Raw genomic sequence first — 22,489 nt, forward strand, 5'->3', positions numbered from 1 at the left:
ACTGGTGATGTCTATCAAGGTCAGTGACATGACACTCTTTTTGTGTGTGTGTGTGTGTGTGTGTGTGTGTGTGTGTGTGTGTGTGTGTGTGTGTGTGTGTGTGTGTGTGTGTGTGTGTGTAAATCTATTCATTTATTCGAAAATAGTAAATTCAAAAGGCAATTGACAATGACATGAATAAACCTCTTCTATAATGAACACATATTGTAATTTCTGAATTATGTTCCGAAAAATGTGTCAGAGTGATGCAACTGCCCTAATAAGTGTTAGGAGACATTATGATATTTATTAGTTATTGTTTATTTAAATGTCTAGTTTTTATTAATTTTATTTGAGTTAAACCAAATCAAGTAAAACTAAATGAAAATTAGAAATGTTGCTTTGGCAACTAGCTGAAATCAAATAAGTGTAAGTTTTGTTTTATATTTAATTTTAATTTAGTTAATGTTTATTTTATTTCAAGTAAAACAAAAATGGTTTTAGTTTTAGTTAACTCTAATAACCCTGGTCATGATATTATAATGAAGAAAAATGCCTTTATTAACAGGATGAAATTCATGAAAAGAAAATCTTGTTAAGCAGTTTAGCATAATCTTTTAATATTATTTATTAGAAAAAAAAAGAAAAAAAAAACAATGAAGCAGTTTTGTTAAAGTCACATGGTGTGATCAATGTGCAAAAACATACAGAAAGAAAAACCCATTAAACAGGAAATGATACAGAGAGGACCCCAGCAGTGTCAGTGTCAATAAGTCTTTAAAAATGTGAATTAATTTAACATTTATTTCCAAGGCAAGGTTAAAACTCACAAAATGCCCTATGATCCCAAATCAATGTCATGTATGAATTAATAATTAATTATAGTTGTAAAAAAAAACTATACTTTTTTACCAAAAAATGTTACAACTTTAAAAATTAATAATTTAGATGTTTACACTCACTTGTTTTCAAAGTGTAAAGTAAATATGTGCATACATTTAATTGATGGTTATACCACATGACATTTTTGGAGTCATTAAATTGAAACTTTTGTTGAAAATGGTATTAAAGTTTTCAAAATCATATGAATCCAAAATAAATTTTACTTTGTTCTAAATTAAGATTTTTTTCTTCATCTAGCCACTTATTTATCACTTCCCCTATACCAAAACATAGCTGGTGAAGCTGGTTGACCAGCATGAGCTTTCTAGTCCCACTAGTTGACCATTGAAGTCTTGCACATCAAGCTAGCCAAGAAGCCTGTTTATCACGCCGCTATCCAAAACACAACAAACAGTATGCTGGTCATTTCAGCAGGGCGTTCCTTATCAAAATGCAACAAGAAATGACAAGTGCATGTATTAACATACATTACGCTCCATATCCCATACTCGGGCGCACACAAACGCTAATGAGCGATGCTCTTCAGGAGACCCACCACTTGCGATGCTGATATACACCCAAAAGCCACCTCAGGGTCACGCTCTGAGAGGAGACGCCTTTCATTTGAGCCACCTAATCTCCAGGAGGAGAGGAGAAGCACCTTAATGGGGAACAGAGCCAAAGAGGTCCCTCATATTTCTGGTCCGCAGAAAAAAGCTTGCCGTTAAATCCACACAGGATAATTATGGATGGCAAATGAGTGAAGATGAATGTGTGCGAGCTTAGGCAGGGATCCGACCTCGAAGTGGCAGTCCAATCCTCTCCTCTAACAACCGTGATGTAATGATGTGGTCCCTTTTGTAGGGAAACGCTTTGCTTTAGACCAAAGATTCGTGCTACACACCAATTATCCCTTAGGAGACTAATGACTACTCTAATCTGCATGTGATGGCATACACACACACACACACAGACACACATCCTTGGACTTCTCCATACACCTAAGCAGAGTGGAACTTTAAATTACCAAGAGTGAAATGGAGTGATCTCTAAAGATGAATGTAGATATAAAGGCTGATAGCATCAGAGTGCATACAATACAAAACACATGCTTATCAAAATGGCGAGAAGGACTTTCACATCATAGACTTGCCGCTCCCCACCATTTGCTTTTGTGTGAATAGATAGAGAAAATATGCAAGCTGTCTGGGTTCATTTGAAGCCATTAAATAACATCTTGACAGACACAAAAGACAGTAAATTTAATCCCTGAACATCAATTTTAATCTTAATGTAAACAGTTCTTTACTTTATTATTCAAAGGCTTTAAATTGTTAATCTTAAAGGGATAGTTCACCTAAACGACAGGGGTATCCAGGGAAGCAGAAGGAAGCAAGGATCTATATGCAGCAGTTTATTATAAAAAAAAGCAAACCATAAACAGAATCCAAAGGATGGAAAACACATATAACAACTGACAATAAAACACAGAGAAACCAGGGCTTAAATACACAAGGGTTAACAAGGAAACAATGGACACCTGGGGATACAATCAAGGGCAACCAATATGAAATGAAACTACAAAAGGACTACAAAAACCAGTGCAGGAAATGGAACAAATGAAACAGGAATTTCAACATAAAAAAAAACATGACAGTCATCATTTACTCTCATGTCGTTCCAGACCTATAAAACTTTCTTCGAAACACAAATGAAGATATTATAAATGAAACTTAGATATTTTGGTCTCTCCATTGATAGTCCAAAACTTCAAAAAAGTTTATAGAAACATAGAAATATAATGGGGTTTTTCGATTTATGCGTAAAATAAAGCCTGTGGTAAACATAACTTGATGATACTTTGATGTTTTGTTCTACCACGTGCACTGCACACACTCGCACCCCAAGCTGTCTTATCTTGTTAAAAACATACATTTTCAAAAATGAACATAACTGCTTAAAAATTTGAGTTTTCGCTATGGGTGGGTGTAATTTATGTTGTAGAACAAAACGTCAAAGTATAGCCAAGTTATGTTTACCACAGGCTTTATTTTACACATAAATCGAAAAACCCCATTATAAAACCCCATAGGAAATCTTAAAGGAACCAGCGGCGAATTAGTCTTCCGGGTTCTGATGTCATACCTGCACCACTCTATAGTTAAAGTGATAAAAGTGAGCAAACATCAAGAACGCTCTTCCAGTTTTACATCTTCATGTTAACTGAGCATTTCTATAGATGAATATTTTCACAACAACATGGATGTCTGGAATGAAGAAAGTGATCAATGTGATTCATATTCAAAATGGTAAGCAAGCGCTGCTTTGTTTATGGTTTGTATATCCGCTGTCCTAATGTTGGCTTCCCTTTTTGACTGACCAATACAGACTACTGCCACCTGCTGGTATAGACAGTTATTTCCTCTCAAGCAGGTGCAAAATGTATGCACTAATTGGCTGTTCGTTGTGGACTTTAGGCCAGACGCACACGATGCGAGGTGACAAAACACTCGGCTTTCGACGCTGTTTTTGATATCGGTTTGGTGTGTAACGGTCTTTAGTGGAATGGACTTTCCACAGTGGGACAGAAATCTCTCAGGTTAAATAAAAATATCAGCATGTGTGTTTCAAAGATGAAAAAAAAAAAAGTCTAATGGGATTGGAATGACATAAAGGTGATTAAATGATAACAGAATTAACCCTTAAAAATAAAAAAAACTAACTCTTTAAAATTGATTTTGTGAGCTTCTTTCCCATCTAAGAAGTGCAGAGACAACTATGGCTGTGTCTGAAAGCTAAGGCAGCTGACTTATTGTCTCACTGCCTTATCTGGCAATAGCATTTGCGCACGAAGGTACCTCACAAAACTGATTTAGGACAGACTTCTGAGAAAGTGTAATGGTTTAATGATCTACAGCAAAACTGAGTGAAAACTAAGCGAATATTTAATTAATATAATAGTACATTTTCGCTAGAAATGACATAAATGGAAAAAGTTGGTCAAAATTGTACATTTACCACCAACCACATCTTTCAGATGCCATCTTTATTTTTTAGCTCAAATGGCGCGGAATGGAACACACAGGATTGTGGGATATCAAAGGCAGCGAAGGATACATCTCTTCTGCCTTCAAAAATCCATTAGATGAAGGTATCTCAGGAGACAAGAAGTGAAGCTAACATTGGATTCGGACGTGCCTTGATGCCTCCCTACCTTGGAATGTGTCCTCCGAAGGCAGCATTTTTCAGCTTTCGGATGCAGCCTATAAGTAAGACATTAGCTGATTTCCCTAAAAACACTCCCCCTTTACAACATACCAGACAGTATCTGGCCATATTCAGAGGTGTAAGAGTGCCTGAAAACCATACTTGAGTAAAAATACAAATACTTTACAGCAAAAATGACTCCATTACAAGTTACAAGTCACCAATTCTAATACGACTTGAGTAAAAGTCTTATAGTATCTGGTTTTAACAGTACTTAAGTATTTTACTCATGCTGAATGTAGGCTCAGAGATGCACTAGTCTTTAACTCCTAAGAGACGTGCCAGTGAAAAACCAGAAACAGTTGATTTGTGAGAAGAGCAATCACATGTTTAGTTTCTGAAGTCGAAATAAACCTGAGCACCTCAAAAACTGCAATAAATCAAGTTCAACAACAGCTTCTTAAATGTCTGCAAACTTTCAAGTCTCAGTTAAGCTCAACTGCTCAAAAAGGGCATCAGAAAACCAATACCCTTCAAAACGTTTTCTTTAATATAACAGATAAATAAAATAATATTAAATAAAATTAAAAGTCAAAGCCTATGTCACGATCACCGTCTGTTCCTGTCAGTTCCTGGACTCCATTTCCCATAATCCTCCTTGCCAATCACATGCACACTCCACACCTATCACCTGTTGCCACATACAGTTTAGCACACTACCTGGACTATAAAAGACTCACACACACACCACCTGATATTCCCAGGCAATCTCCCATCCAAGTACTAACCAGGCCCGACTCTGCTTAGCTTCCGAGATCAGACGAGATCGGGCGTGCTCAAAGTGGTATGGCCGTAAGCCACCTGACCTGCCGTGGTCGCCCAAGCCACCTGACCTGCCGTGGTCGCCCAAGCCACCTGACCTACCGTGGCCGCCCAAGCCACCTGACCCGCCATGGCTGCCCGTGGCTCCTGACCCGCCATGGCTGCCCGTGGCTCCTGACCCGCCTTGGCTGCCCGTGGCACCTGACCCGCCATGGCTGCCCTTGGAACCTGACCCACCATGGCTATCCGTGGCACATGACCCACCGTGGCTGCCTGAGTTCCTGGATCTGCATTGGAGACCCTGTTCCTGTCTACGTCTCCAATGCACCCACCCCCTCTCCCTATCTGTACCATTTACGCCGCGAGGACGCGCCTTCCGGAAGGGGGCGTTATGTCACGATCACCGTCTGTTCCTGTCAGTTCCTAGACTCCATTTCCCATAATCCTCCTTGCCAATCACATGCACACTCCACACCTATCACCTGTTGCCACATACAGTTTAGCACACTACCTGGACTATAAAAGACTCACACACACACCACCTGATTGCAAAGTCTTGATTTGCCCCGGTGATCAACTCTGAGCGTTTTCTTGTGGACTGTTTCCTGGTTTCTGTCGGATTGTTTATTCTTTGTGATTCTCTGCTGCCTGCCCTGAACCTTGCCTGTGTACTGGACTGTGTTTGTTTGCCACCTGCCCTGATCTCTGCCTGTGACCCGATACTGTTTGTCTGCCGCCTGCCTCGACCCTTGCCTGTCCCTGTTTATGTTTTTGCCTTTGCCCCGGTCTACCTGTGTATCTACTATTCTTAATAAAGCTGCAAATGGATCCCCGCTCTGCCGACCCATCATTACAGACTACATGCACTGGATGTGCTGGTTTTGGCCTCATCACCAGCTGCAGCCATGACCTCATCTCATATATGAAACACCTGCGATTTACAACTACCTGTTAAAGCATTGCTGTAAAGTAGTCATGTTGACAAGTTTGGGTGAGTAAGGGCAAAACGCACAAGATCACTTTCAGTGCCCTGTAGATGGCAATATCACTACTTTTGTAGCAGAAATAAACTGCTGCAGAAAAAGTTAGGTGCAATGCAAAATATAAAGGGTAATTGCATTACTCATCAAAAATGTATTGGAGTAAAGAGTAAATACTAATTCAACAATGTAATCAAGTAGAGGGTAAAAGTAGCTAATATCTTTGATACTCAGTAAAACTACAAAGTAGCCAAAAAGATACTTACATGTAAGTACAGTAATTACATTTACTCAAATACTTTACACCACTGGCCATATTGCATTTACACCTTCATTCTAATGTGTCTCCAGTTTGATTAGATAGAAGCAAATAGCCACATATTGCACTGATATTTCCACAACAAAAAATGGAGAAAGTTCTAAAGGTCACACAGTAGTAACCTGTAGCAGCTGAAGTCTCCAACACACACACCGTCCTGTGGACTGCAGAATGCTAATGTTGCTAATCCTCCTCCAGGGCTGCTAGCACAAACGGCAGCTCACTTTTCTTATGCAAATGGGGGCAAGCGCACTAATCGCACTGGACCCGCCGGGGGACTCGCAGGCTGCCAGCAAATATTGGAATTATAGAGGGAAAAAAGGCTCACATTTGTCTAAAAATAATTAAAGATAAAGACTACAGAGGGATGACATGTTGTTACCATAGAAATCAAGGAGTGTAGCAAACTGAGAGGTGAACTTTTCAGGACACACACACACACACACACAGAGAGACATATGGAAAGAGACCAGTTAGTCTAGCATATCTCCTGTGGAGTTACCTAAGGTCAGAGCTATGGCACAGCTGTTAGCACACATCAGCTAGAAAAACTGGAGATGTGGTGCTCGCACAGTTTGAATCCGCCCATCCCATACCCACATTATCTATACAATAAAAATGCCACATGAAGGTAGTGCATGTGCAAGCGACCAGAGTTCGTCATCATCTGCCCTCCATAATGCTAGTATTGTCAAAAGTACCGCCTTCAGTACCAAGTCAGTACTGAAATTTTAAAAATGTGATAATACCAGCATTTCCCAGCTGATAGACACCTGCTTTCAAACGCTCCCATAATTATCTGTGTAAGCGCACAGTGAAGAGCGTCACAGATGTCTATTTACAACATGTTTTTGAAGCTTTGATCATTGTAGCCAATCACAGACATATCTGTTGAGCGCGTGAACACAATGGCCAATCACAGACATATCTGTTGAGCGCGTGAACACAATGGCCAATCACAGACATATCTGTTGAGCGCATGAACACAATGGCCAATCACAGACATATCTGTTGAATGCGTGAACACAGTGGCCAATCACAGACATATCTGTTGAGCGCGTGAACACAATGGCCAATCACAGACATATCTGTTGAGCGCGTGAACACAATGGCCAATCACAGACATATCTGTTGAGCGCGTGAACACAATGGCCAATCACAGACATATCTGTTGAGCGCGTGAACACAATGGCCAATCACAGACATATCTGTTGAATGCGTGAACACAATGGCCAATCACAGACATATCTGTTGAGCGCATGAACACAATGGCCAATCACAGACATATCTGTTGAGCACGTGAACACAATGGCCAATCACAGACATATCTGTTGAGCGCGTGAACACAATGGCCAATCACAGACACAACTGTTGAGCGCGTGAACACAATGGCCAATCACAGACATATCTGTTGAATGCGTGAACACAATGGCCAATCACAGACACATCTGTTGAGCGCGTGAACACAATGGCCAATCACAGACATATCTGTTGAATGCGTGAACACAATGGCCAATCACAGACACATCTGTTGAATGCGTGAACACAATGGCCAATCACAGACACATCTGTTGAGCGCGTGAACACAATGGCCAATCACAGACATATCTGTTGAATGCGTGAACACAATGGCCAATCACAGACATATCTGCTGAGCGCGTGAACACAATGGCCAATCACAGACACATCTGTTGAGCGCGTGAACGCAATGGCCAATCACAGACACATCTGTTGAGCGCGTGAACACAATGGCCAATCACAGACACATCTGTTGAGTGCGTGAACACAATGGCCAATCACAGACACATCTGTTGAGCATGCGAACGCAATGGCCAATCACAGACACATCTGTTGAGCGCGTGAACACAATGGCCAATCACAGACACATCTGTTGAGCGTGTGAACACAATGGCAAACAGAGACATATCTGTTGAGCGTGTGAACACAATGGCCAATCACAGACATATCTGTTGAGCACGTGAACACAATGGCCAATCACAGACATATCTGGTGAGCGCGTGAACACAATGGCCAATCACAGACATATCTGGTGAGCGCGTGAACACAATGGCCAATCACAGACACATCTGTTGAGCGCGTGAACGCAATGGCCAATCACAGACATATCTGTTGAGCGCGTGAACACAATGGCCAATCACAGACACATCTGTTGAGTGCGTGAACGCAATGGCCAATCACAGACACATCTGTTGAGCACGTGAACACAATGGCCAAACGGAGACATATCTGTTGAGCACGTGAACACAATGGCCAATCACAGACACATCTGTTGAGCGCGTGAACGCAATGGCCAATCACAGACATATCTGTTGAGCGCGTGAACACAATGGCCAATCACAGACACATCTGTTGAGTGCGTGAACGCAATGGCCAATCACAGACACATCTGTTGAGCACGTGAACACAATGGCCAAACGGAGACATATCTGTTGAGCACGTGAACACAATGGCCAATCACAGACACATCTGTTGAGCGCGTGAACGCAATGGCCAATCACAGACATATCTGTTGAGCGCGTGAACACAATGGCCAATCACAGACACATCTGTTGAGTGCGTGAACGCAATGGCCAATCACAGACACATCTGTTGAGCACGTGAACACAATGGCCAAACGGAGACATATCTGTTGAGCACGTGAACACAATGGCCAATCACAGACACATCTGTTGAGCGCGTGAACGCAATGGCCAATCACAGACATATCTGTTGAGCGCGTGAACACAATGGCCAATCACAGACACATCTGTTGAGTGCGTGAACGCAATGGCCAATCACAGACACATCTGTTGAGCACGTGAACACAATGGCCAAACGGAGACATATCTGTTGAGCACGTGAACACAATGGCCAATCACAGACACATCTGTTGAGCGCGTGAACACAATGGCCAATCACAGACATATCTGGTGAGCGCGTGAACACAATGGCCAATCACAGACACATCTGTTGAGCGCGTGAACGCAATGGCCAATCACAGACATATCTGTTGAGCGCGTGAACACAATGGCCAATCACAGACACATCTGTTGAGTGCGTGAACGCAATGGCCAATCACAGACACATCTGTTGAGCACGTGAACACAATGGCCAAACGGAGACATATCTGTTGAGCACGTGAACACAATGGCCAATCACAGACACATCTGTTGAGCGCGTGAACGCAATGGCCAATCACAGACATATCTGTTGAGCGCGTGAACACAATGGCCAATCACAGACACATCTGTTGAGTGCGTGAACGCAATGGCCAATCACAGACACATCTGTTGAGCACGTGAACACAATGGCCAAACGGAGACATATCTGTTGAGCACGTGAACACAATGGCAAACAGAGACATATCTGTTGAGCGTGTGAACACAATGGCCAATCAGAGGTGTTTTTTAGGAATCTGCTCAACAGCACTCAAAATGCTAGAGGGAAATGCTTGGTATCGCCACATTTTAAAAATTTCAGTATTGACTTGGTACCGAAGTCGATACTTTTGACAACAAGTTACTCATGCTACAACTAAGAACTAACTCATGCTACATGAAACTCGCATGAGTTCTTGTGGAACACACAAGGAGTTATTATAAAAGTGTCTAACTGCTCTTTTCCATATAATATAGACTACCGTTCAAAAGTTTAGTGTCAGTACAATTTTGTTTTTACAACTTTTTTCAAAAAGGATGCAAATTGCAAATTTAACTTGTGTGCAAAATTGGAATATCGCATAAAACATTTGCCGATAAAGCAGCTTTAACATCATGTGTTCAAGATAACAAAATCATCACTTGCTGGGAAACGGGTGAAAAATATCTGTAATAAAAATGGAAGTTGCTGCAATCGGTGACGCCACTGTGGCTTTTTTCCCTACATAATAAATAACTTGCTCCTCAGAGTGCGCAGACAAAATGCAATAAATGCTGTCATGTTCTCTTGCATTCGGATGCTTGTATAGATGCTTCTGGGAGGAAATTATATCAAACCATAGAAACAAACAAAGAGATAATCAGTAACCAATGAAACCAAAACTAAATGGAGCAGAGAAACAGGAACAAAGGGAAACAAAACAGAACATAAAAGTCTATAACTGTGACAACTGGTCGGAAATCAAGAGATTTATCACTACTATCAAAGCGAAAAAATGTATTGTATTTTTCAAACACTGCTTGCAAACCATCCACAAATATTTTATTCTATTCCAAATAAGATTCCTATGGAGCCCCGGACATGACATGCAGGAAAAAAATAGTAGGCTAAATCGTGCGCACAATTGACTAATATGTTCCCTCGATTTACTAATTTGTGTGCACGATTTTTTTTTTTTTTTTCTTGCATGTCATGTGCGGGTCTCCGTAGATTCCAAATACAGTCAACTTAATAGCTAGTAAATATTTTCCATGTAATCTTGTTTTATACGTCTTTATCAACTAAAATATACTGTATTAAATGCCTTTATATTTTGGACAAGTGGTTCCTTACAAGGGGATCATTATACCTGGGGATTCATAAACTTTCTATAGTGCATAAGAAAAGAAGAGGCTCTGAGAAGTAATGAAGTAGTGGTCTAACGCTGCAGGCATCTGGCAAAATGTTGATGTTAAGTACTATTCATTTGACATGGTCAACTTAGAATCATGCAGCATAGTAAGACCTGAAATGGCAAATGAAAGTTGAAGTGATATACTGCAATGAGGGGAAAAGTCACACAGTGAGACAAAGAAACTTCGATTGATTTTATTTTGTCATGCTGGAGAATCCACCATCTGCCAGGCACAACTATGATAAAATGTCTGCCAAAGAAACAGCAAAAAAAGCCTGTACATCTCATGCTTGGCTGGTCAATATCTGTTTAGTCTCCTGTGCAATTAAATTGATCAGTTGTGCTGTGTTGTACAATTCAATTTTACTTACAAAAGAAAATGTATTACAACATAATGAAATCAATACAGACACACGCTAATGACTGCCTTTGCCTCAAAACAGACATCTTTTGTTCGGCTTGTAAACGTGTGGTGTCATGACAATTTGACTAGTCGAACTATGAAGCCCTTCAAATCCTCAGAGCTCAAACAGTTTCTCCTGTGTATGGACCATTTGGGAGGGATCAAAAGATGCAAACAAGAGGAGGAAGATCAAAGTTTAACTCCCACCCATCTTTTTGATCTGTACTGAAAGCGTGCGTGTTTGACGCACACTCACAGAGTTACAAAGACAGCATCATAAGCCTGGCACGACTGTTAAAGCCTCATTTAGCTACTTTCATAGCTTAATTACTATTCGCAGTTTGTCAGCAGGGAGGCGGCTTAATGTATAGTGCCTCCTGCTGACTGACGCAGCTGTTTGAGTCACGCTCGAGAAATGTTTTAGGAAATGAAACCAGCGGGTCCACGGCAACTCTAAATTTAATCCAACCGCAGGGGTTAGTTAGCTACTTAATGTGGATCTTATGGTTCTATCACACTGCAATCCTGATAAAAGCTTGTGTTACACGTACAAAAGCACTCCCCTCCACAGGAGATAATGAGCCAATGAAGGTTTCTAACTTGATCATGGGCTTACCTTTTTCTGCATATTAAAAGGTTAGTTCAGGCAAAAAAAATAAAATAAAAAAAAAGATAAACTTATTCACCCATTCTGATGTCATTCTAAACCCATCTGACTTTCTTTCTTCCGTGGAACACAACAGGAGAAATTCTGAGTCATGTTCGGTTTCGAACATCAACAACTTCCCACAAAAGTCAAGTCAATTTTATTTTTATAGCACTTTTCACAGTACACTACGGAAGCCCTAAACGGTCATGAATTATTATTTTTCTTCTATCTTGTTTTCTCGTGATCTCGAGAAAACTAAAGTTGTTTTCTCGTGATCACGACTTAATTTTCTCATGATCTCGAGATAACAAAAGTTATTTTCTCGTGATCACGACTTAATCTCTGCTCTAAATTACACAAATGTGCCAACAGGTGGCAGTATATTACCAAATATAAATGATGGGGTGCGGTAAATATCCACTTTACTGTATTAGTTCATATTGGCCCAGATTGTACGAGTTTCGGACAGAGAGAGTCTTCGTGATCGCTTTATTTTGTGCAGTATTGTGTGGGTTAAGTAATTAACTTAACTGTTGAATGCTTGAATATGATTATTTTGCTTGAAAGTGTATCTATTACTACATTCTGGCTGCTAGATGCATGACTCACAGTTTCACTACCTCAATAGTTCGGTGTGATACTAAACTTATTGATTATTAAAGTACAAACCCGATTCCAAAAAAGTTGGGACACTGTACAAATTGTGAATAAAAAAAGAATGCAATTTACAAATCTCATAAAATTATATTTTATTCACAATAGAATATAGATAACATATCAAATGTTGAAAGTGAGACATTTTGAAATGTCATGCCAAATATTGGCTCATTTTGGATTTCATGAGAGCTACACATTCCAAAAAAGTTGGGACAGGTAGCAATAAGAGGCCGGAAAAGTTAAATGTACATATAAGGAACAGCTGGAGGACCAATTTGCAACTTATTAGGTCAATTGGCATGATTGGGTATAAAAAGAGCCTCTCAGAGTGGCAGTGTCTCTCAGAAGTCAAGATGGGCAGAGGATCACCAATTCCCCCAATGCTGCTGCGAAAAATAGTGGAGCAATATCAGAAAGGAGTTTCTCAGAGAAAAATTGCAAAGAGTTTGAAGTTATCATCATCTACAATGCATAATATCATCCAAAGATTCAGAGAATCTGGAACAATCTCTGTGTGTAAGGGTCAAGGCCGGAAAACCATACTGGATGCCCGTGATCTTCGGGCCCTTAGACGGCACTGCATCACATACAGGAATGCTACTGTAATGGAAATCACAACATGGGCTCAGGAATACTTCCAGAAAACATTGTCGGTGAACACAATCCACCGTGCCATTCGCCGTTGCAGGCCAAAACTCTATAGGTCAAAAAAGAAGCCATATCTAAACATGATCCAGAAGCGCAGGTGTTTTCTCTGGGCCAAGGCTCATTTAAAATGGACTGTGGCAAAGTGGAAAACTGTTCTGTAGTCAGACGAATCAAAATTTGAAGTTCTTTTTGGAAAACTGGGACACCATGTCATCCAGACTAAAGAGGACAAGGACAACCCAAGTTGTTATCAGCGCTCAGTTCAGAAGCCTGCATCTCTGATGGTATGGGGTTGCATGAGTGCGTGTGGCATGGGCAGCTTACACATCTGGAAAGGCACCATCAATGCTGAAAGGTATATCCAAGTCCTAGAACAACATATGCTCCCATCCAGACGTCGTCTCTTTCAGGGAAGACCTTGCATTTTCCAACATGACAATGCCAGACCACATACTGCATCAATTACAACATCATGGCTGCGTAGAAGAAGGATCCGGGTACTGAAATGGCCAGCCTGCAGTCCAGATCTTTCACCCATAGAAAACATTTGGCGCATCATAAAGAGGAAGATGCAACAAAGAAGACCTAAGACAGTTGAGCAACTAGAAGCCTGTATTAGACAAGAATGGGACAACATTCCTATTCCTAAACTTGAGCAACTTGTCTCCTCAGTCCCCAGACGTTTGCAGACTGTTATAAAAAGAAGAGGGGATGCCACACAGTGGTAAACATGGCCTTGTCCCAACTTTTTTGAGATGTGTTGATGCCATGAAATAAATCAACTTATTTTTCCCTTAAAATGATACATTTTCTCAGTTTAAACATTTGATATGTCATCTATGTTGTATTCTGAATAAAATATTGAAATTTGAAACTTCCACATCATTGCATTCCTTTTTTATTCACAATTTCCCAATTCACAATGTCCCAACTTTTTTGGAATCGGGTTTGTAGAATCCGGGTGCCGTGTTTCAGAATCAATCATTGTAAAAAGAACTTTTACGTCGAGATGACAAGAAAATTAAGTCGTGATATTGAGAAAACAACTTTTGTCATCTCAAGATCATGAGAAAACAAGATAGAAAAAAAAATAATAATAAATAATCCATGGCCGTTTAGGGCTTCCGTAGTACACACTGTTTCAAAGCATCTTTACAGAAAATCATGATGTTAATGTTTAGAATATCTTAATATCTTCATACCTTATTTACAATTAGCAGATTAGAGCTACGTCAGTGTACCATATTTATGCGGGTAAAGATTTACAATATAAACAATTAAGCGGTTGACATTTGCTATAGTATACAGTATGTGAATATGCAAATGAGATTTGAGAGATATAATGGAGGAAAAGATTTTCCTAATGACTTAAAGTCAACATGAAATCTATACTGACCTTTTTTCTTGTTTAATGGGCATTTCTGATCTTATTCCACAAGATTGATCAGTGCACATTACTCCAAAGAAAAAAACAATCCTTTGTCTTTGTAATATTTAATCAAAATCAAAAACTTGCTATGGGATAGTTTGAGGAAAAGTCCAACCAAAAATAAATTATGTTCTCATTTACTCACCTTCATGCCATTCCAAACTCTAAATGACTTTCTTTCTGTTATTAAACTTTATTTACATTCTGGTACGTAATTGCTAATTTTTTTTTTTTTTTTACAATCCAAACTTTTCATGATGGATTTGGTCAAAGAATTGCGAATGGCATTTCACCTTGACTATACAGTTTAGCCTGTTACCGCACAAAGCTATCATTTAAGTATCAATTGTTTAATATCAATTCACAATTAGAAATTATACAAAATTATTTACAATTTAATAGTGTCATTATGACATTATCTGGCTACTTTTTACATGAATATACACTCAATTTTTACAGTACCTATAGAAAATCACCATACCCCATTGAAATAGTTATTTAATTTTTCGTACAGCCTGAAATCTTTTTATAGCTTTATTTACAAATTTTGCCTTACAAATAAATAAATAAAAGAAAGAAAGAAAAAAAAAAGGCAAAAGTTTTGAAAAATAATAAAAAGAAAAAATGAAAAAACTACAATAACATGGTTGGAAAAGTCATCAGTGCCCTGATTTAATACTTTGTAGAGCCACCTTTTGCTTTAAAGGTGCAGTAAGCGATTTCTGAGAAACACTGTTGATATTTGAAATGACCAAAACAAAGCCCCTACCCAAATGGATCACACCCCATCCCTAAGTTGCCAGATGGAATCAGATTCTTCCAGAAGACTGAGTGTGGCACTTTTTCAGGAAAGGCTTCTTTCTTGCCACCCTACCATACAGGCCAGCTTTGTGTAAAGCTTGTGGGATAGTTATCACATGCACAGACCGACCAGTCCCAGCCATAATGCCTTGTAAGTCCTTCAAAGTTGCCTTTGGACTCTTGGTAGCTTCTCTGATCAATGTCCTCCTGGCTCGGTCATCCAGTTTGGATGGACGGCCTGATCTAGGCAATGTGTTGGTGGTGCAATACGCTTTCCACTTCTTAATGGTGCTCTGAACATTACTCAGAGGGATAGCTAAAGCCTTTGAAATGTTTTTGTAGCTTTTTTCTAACTTGTGCCTTTCTACAACTTTATCTCAGAGGCATTTTGAAAGCACTTTCCCAACCATGGTGAATTCTTTGCTGTACCATTCACTACTAACGATGGAATCTTCAAGAAACAGCTGGTTTTATTCCAAAGTAATCAAATCCACTACAACTGATGTCAGGTGGGGCAATTAGCCTGGTGTTTGATCTGAAAGTCGATTGGTTGCACCTGAGCAAGTTTATAATGGTATACTCTAAGGGGCTGATCACTTTTCCAAACCAGGTATTTCACTAATTAATTTTTAATAATCCTCCAGAATGTTTTAAAATGTTATTTTCACTTTGATGATGAGGGTTATAATCAGTTATAATCTGTACATACAGCTCAAAAAATGTAAACTTAATTTATTTTATTTTCCAGGGTATAATGTGACAAAAGTTAAAGAGGACCTATTATGCAAAATTTACTTTTTTAAGTGTTTGAACACAGATATGCATCAACAGTGTGTGTAAACAACCAGCCTATAATGGTAAAAATCCACCCAATACTTTTTTTTATAATCCTTATTTATCATTTTCAATCTCTCAAAACACGCTGTTTGATATTTCCCCCTACTCCTATGTAAGAGTATGGTGACGATCCCATGACAGGTGACGATCTGCCCTATTAGCATAGACACACCCCTGAGTGAGAAGCACAGAGTCCGCCATTTCTGTGTACTCACTGTATCAGAGATATGCAATGTCTGTGCCAAAAAACATTACAAATGTTCTGTTGTTGGATGTACCAACGAACATATGAAGCTTCATAGACTCTGAGGATACCATGGTTGAAGTTATTACTCAAGGATGGATCAGTTCAAACTGTAAGTGATCCTCTCCAGAGTGATACTGGTCACGGCAGAGAGAGAGCACGCACACTTTATTACAGTCCACCGGAGTTGTTTTACGGATATCAAGTTTACCAGTTTATTAAGCACCTCCGAAAAGGCATAAGGTAGGTCTGTATATATTTGTTTACTGTTAGTTGTAACAAGTGTTTTTGTGTAATTCGCTGTGTATGTTTATGATGATGCAAGGGAGAGTTTCTTGCACTTCTCGCACTGTTTTATTCAGCTCTTATGGTGATTTTCTGGAGTGATAACATATGCGTCATCTTTTGTGTGATGTACAATAAACTTTATAAACTCATTCAGTAACGATTTGGCCATCATTCGGACGGGTTCGCTACAATAGGCTCGTACTAATAGTGGACAAAAGCAAGATGACATCATAAGATATAAATGCAATTAAACTAAACTATACCTGTTCTGTCTCCATGCAGCAGATATTCTGTATTATATAATAATATAGTATTGTGTATTTTACTTTGAAGGTGCAGTAGGTCACCTGGGAAATGCTAATGCTAACCTGCTAGCATTGAAAGCATACAATCCCACCTTCCCCGCAAATCACTGTCCAAAGCCACGCCTCCTCCAAAACACTGAACGTGCAAACACACACACAGCTGCTCTTGGCAAAGCGTCATGAGAGACAGCGTTAAACTACCTCATGTCTCAAAGCACATAACATTACAATGATAATGAATGTAAACACCTTAGACAGATTGTACCTGACTGCTGCAGATTAATTTCGGTGTTGATACTGTTGACATGGAAACGCATAATTCTGAATCTAACTGAACAGCTCCAGTTAGATCGTCACGGGTTGCCATCTCTTAATTATGGTAGCTATGTTGTGAACGCGGCATAAGCTCATTGTTTTGATTTGGTAGGAACTGTAAAAGGTGGCTGCTGTTTGTCTGCGGTGATCCATGACTGAGGTCTGTCTGTATAAACTCTGCATAGCATTAAACGCGCTGATGACGTATGATGTCTGTGCGAACAGGGTGCGCGAGGGAATGTAAAAAACATACGCTGACAGGCAGGTAGGACATTATATTATTTCATTCGGACTGAATATAATGATTGGATGAACATTTTAGGGTCCTACTTCTTTCACAGATGATATATATTTATAAAAATACATTTAGACCGTTTAACATAGTGATTGCTATCAGGACAAAATAACAGTATAACAAAAAATTTTCTGTACAGAATCCCCTATTGCACCTTTAATGACAGTTTAAAATAACTTATATCACATGCTTTTTATACATTCCTTAAAATCAAATGACGGATGGGACAAGTTTACTACACAAAGCTTTCTATGATGTTTTGTTCTTGTGATATCTCCTGGTCATTGTATGCTTTCATTCTATGTAAAAGATCAGCATGGAAATTCTATAAGACGTCTCCTTTTGTGTTTAACAAAAGAAAGAAAGTCTTAAAGGGGACATTGGATGCAAAAGTAACTTTTACATGGTGTTTGGACATAAATGTCTGTTGGCAGTGTGTCTACACAACCACACTGTAATGATAAAAATCTACCCAGTGCTTTTTTTTTTAATCCCCACAAATCATAAGCACTTTGTCAGATCAAGCCGTTCACAGACTCTTGGCAAAGTGACGTAAATTTGCACAGGCCCCTCCCACGACTGTTGACGGACACTGCTGTTTTAGCATAGACCCGCCCTGAGTGAGCTGTAAACAGACAGTCCGACGCCTCACAGGTGTAGACAAGAATGTCTCCAAAGCAAATGAGGCGTTTTGTTATTGGATATAAGAATGAACATAGCAGTCGTCCTTTACTCTCGACATCTGAGCCGCTGAAGACGCAGTGGATTCATTTTGTTTTTGAAAGGAATGCGCCCCCGGATCTACCTATATGCGTTTATGTCTGCACTAAAAAGTTTTTGTTTTGCTAAAAAAGTTTTTGTTTGGCTAAAAAAGTTCCTGAAGGATGGATCAGTTCCAGAAGACGTGAGTAACGTTATAGGTTTTTTTTTTTTTTTATGAGTCTTTGCAAATCGCCTTTCCTAATAATGTGCTAGTTTGCATGTTCCACGACAAATGCGGCTAAAGTTAAAGGCCAGCTCACACTGCACAGATAAACACCAACAAACACGTCTGTTGGAGTTTGTTGGATCAGGACGCAGCCTCCGAAATAAGACGCAGCCAGTGTGATTCCCCTGTCGGCGTCTGTTGCCGTTGGTCGGAGTCTGTTTTCACCTGACTGAACATGTTAAATCTCCGTTTGTTGGGTCGGGGAATGTCTGAGCAGTGTGGTATGATTTTCCAACAAACTCTGACGTAATCTGACCTGGCCATGAACCGTTGCCATGATGATGAGCAAGTCCCTTGCAAAGACTGCTGTTTGATCGCGCCGGCGCCTCACGCACACACAACAAAGCACTGCAAATGTGACATTGCAGCTTGTTCATTATCAAAATAATACAGTCGAACAAACATATGTCGTCATTTCTCTTTAGAACCTTCTCACTGTAATTCATAACTGCACGTTTATAATGAACAGTGAATTAAGGCAATTGTCTTATTACAAACTGTGTACATTTTATGTAAAGATAAGGTGTTAGTTAATGACTAACAAGTATTTTGAGCATTTATAACTGCATAAATAAGAATGGTGAGTTCAATGCAATACCTGCCAAATAGTGTTTACAGCCCGCCCGCAGAAGATAGGGGTGGGGTGAACAGTAGCTTATTATCATTTAAAGGGACATGCACCGAAACGGCTCGCTGTGAATAGAGCTGTTTTTGTCAAGGCAAAAAGGTTTTTTTTTTTGCACCTTCAAATGGTTTTTACACAACCATTAAGAAATTTTAATCAAAGTATGTTATAGACCCTAAAGAATCATACTAACTTGTGGAAAATTGGCATCCGATGTCCCCTTTAAGGGAGTGGAACGACATGAAGGTGAGTAAATTATGTCAAATAAAGAGTGAATTCACCAGCAAGAACTCTCATTATGTGAGTCTGTCTTGATCTTAAAGTACGAGCAGAGGTAATGCTAACGTCACAAAGTGCCACATGTGAGACGGGACTGAAGACCCTGAAGAAGTCTGGATTTGCAGTGATCCATCTCTTATATCACCCTCAATAAGACTTAGTCATGACCCTTGAGTCTGTCTATGAGCTAAATGGGCTACAGCTGAGCAGAAATGACCAGAGGCACACAGACATTTTCATTTCAAGGATGAGGAGAGACACAGACAAATTCTGGGTTGCATTTTTCCCTGTGTGATTTGATCTTAAATGCGATCTATTGTTCCTACTTTGAGCTGTAAAAAGATTTTCTTGGCTTGCCTTGGGGACATCAGTCATAAAATAACATTACCTTGGATGATGAAACTTTCTTTGTTCTATTTGTTTTGATCATTGAGCAGTAAATAATGGCAAGAGCTGAGTTTTACGGACCCAAGTGTTTTTCATATCTGGTTTGGAAAAAAATACATATGGACAGATATGCCAGCAAACAGGTGCTGATGGAGGAGGGCTATGTGTGATGCAATGACACACTGATGACTTAACTCATGAATATTAATGTAGTCAGGATGACGTTGCTGTGTAACCTTCCTGGACTGCCTAGTCATGTAAACTAATTCATATTCATGAACCTAACCTAAAATTTGATACCTTTCACTGTTTTGATATTTATAAGCAAACTTGAAAATAGGCATTACTAGTCTGAAACATTTTCTTTTCTCTGAAATATCAAACTATCAAACTCAACAGATTGATATGAATTTGATTAGAAATTATGGTAATTATTTACAATTTTACACGGTCATTAAAACATTATCTGGTTACTATTTACATAAACATACTCTCAATTTCCTTACATTTCGTCACCTTGGAATTATAAGGTTCTATTTGACTTCTTTTTTTTTTTTTTTGTCAAAATTGAGTTCTGTCTACAAAGTCAAACTCTATCTTGGTTCTAAAAGGTTCTATCTGTGAGCCAATCAGCACTTTGAATGCACACATGAGGACCAATCAGGATCAGCTTTCTTTGTCATGTTGGCGGACTGCTCCGTGACAGCGGAAAAGAGAGCAGAAAACGCTAAATCAGTGAAGACTAAACAATGCCACGCAACGCAATGTTTATTAGAAACCTCATGATCAACTATTTTATTTATGATCTTGTCAAAGACAGCAGCCCAAATTCCAGGGAATTTCAGTCTGTTTTGTGTTTTGCTGTATCTATTGCTGAGGAGTTATTATCATAGTGAGACACCACGCTAGCCAGCTGCGCTATTAAGAGGATAGGTTCGGGTTTTGCAGTCTATTTGCTTTATTCCAGTCACATCATTGTCATACGAGGGAATGTTATGTTTTAACCTTCATACATTCCGGGTTTTCTTGTATTGAGCTGTATGTAGCTATTAAGCGGTATGGCATACTGGATTAAAGTGTATAAACTATGACATTAAGTGGTATGAAATGTTAAATTTTACATTGTTGGTATTAACTGAGTTGTTGCATAGTTGAAATAATTTAAATATTTTAAATGTGAAATATTTGTAAATATATATAGTCAGTGAAACATTTTTCAATGTTTATTAAACTTTGTGAAACACCTTTGCTGAAGCATTGTCTGTTTTCTTGCAGTTTTTTTTTTTTTTTTTGTCTTAAAATGTCTTAAATTTTACAATATTAAGCCTTAAAGGTCAAATAGTCAACAATTTAATTGGGGTCTTAGTTACAACAATAAACGTTAGCATGTTATTTCAGCCTACTGATGTCGAGAGAAAGCCATTTTACCTGTCCCACTTTCTGTGGAATAAAGTCCTGGTCAGATGAATTATAGTAGCTGCTTTCTGTCTAAACAAAAGGAAACTTAAACTTAAATGGTTCCTAATGTGTTAAATTACCCACCATATTCCTACCTAAATTTAACATCTGCACTGGCCAAAATATTTAGCACAAGAAAAAAAAAAATTCATTCTAAAATATCAAATAAATGTCATAGGAAGCATTAAATTTAACTTTCTCATGCATGTCAACACATTGTTACAACACAAATTTTATATTTTAAAACAAATTATAAGTAAACTGTTTGTGTTTCTTGAAAATTATTGCTTCAGTTAATGTTTTGCCAGATAGAACCTTATAATTCCAAGCGAAAGTGATTTTTTTAGAATTGGAATCTATCTGCATTTGACCCGTTCCAAAAATTTACAAATTTGAGAGGATTTTGATATTGTACAGTTAGAATACATTTATGGTCTCTGTCATTTTCATGTATTAAAGAGACTTGTTCCCCATATAATTTTTGCTTTATGGAATGCAAAAACTTTCGAGCTCAATATCTCAAAACTGCTCAGAATGCAGATAGAACCTTATAATTCCAAGGTGAAGGTTTGTCAGGGTTCTGTCACTTTAGTCTGGTTTACTCTTGTTTGGTGACAGAAAAATGACACTCTTTCGGTCTTGTCATTGTGAGAGTGCGGTTCTGAGTTCGCTCAGACTTTATGCTCTTTTGTCTGTATGATGAGTTGTTTCATGTGCAGAGTGGTGTTCGGATCCCAGCACTTTGGTCTAGTTTGGTTTTGGTTCTCTGTCGGGGTTCGGACATTCCTGCTCATGTTTGACTTCTGTTGTGAGAGCACGAGATGAGCATTCGCTTATTCTCTGTGTGCTCTGGTCTTGTTGTGTGAGCATGCTGTTTCGAGTTTGCTCGGGCCGTACTCTCTTCTGTCCATGTGTGGTGTTGTGCTCTGTGTAGCACACGGTCTGTGTTTATATCGGCTGCGTGATTTCTTGTTGTCATGTTTTGTGTGGACACGCAGTTTCTGAGAGCTTTCATTGGCTGCGTGTTCATGTCATGTTTTGTTTGAACACATGGCTTGTGATTGTGTTTGCTTGTGTTGTTGCCATGTTTGTTTCTATGTGCCATGTGCTCTCCTGTCTAATGTCTTAACCCGACTCTTC

The 22,489-nt window shown here is 39.2% G+C and overlaps 1 protein-coding gene and 1 pseudogene across 1 annotated transcript in view; both read right to left on the bottom strand.

Annotated features, from left to right (window-relative positions):
- Positions 1 to 22,489, bottom strand: part of prkn (parkin RBR E3 ubiquitin protein ligase) — a 186,033-nt gene that overhangs the window by 17,843 nt on the left and 145,701 nt on the right. The window lies entirely within an intron of this gene.
- Positions 4,808 to 4,926, bottom strand: LOC127525597 (uncharacterized; annotated as a pseudogene).

Source organism: Ctenopharyngodon idella, chromosome 13 (assembly GCF_019924925.1).
Source record: "Ctenopharyngodon idella isolate HZGC_01 chromosome 13, HZGC01, whole genome shotgun sequence".
Classification (NCBI taxonomy): Eukaryota; Metazoa; Chordata; class Actinopteri; order Cypriniformes; family Xenocyprididae; genus Ctenopharyngodon; species Ctenopharyngodon idella.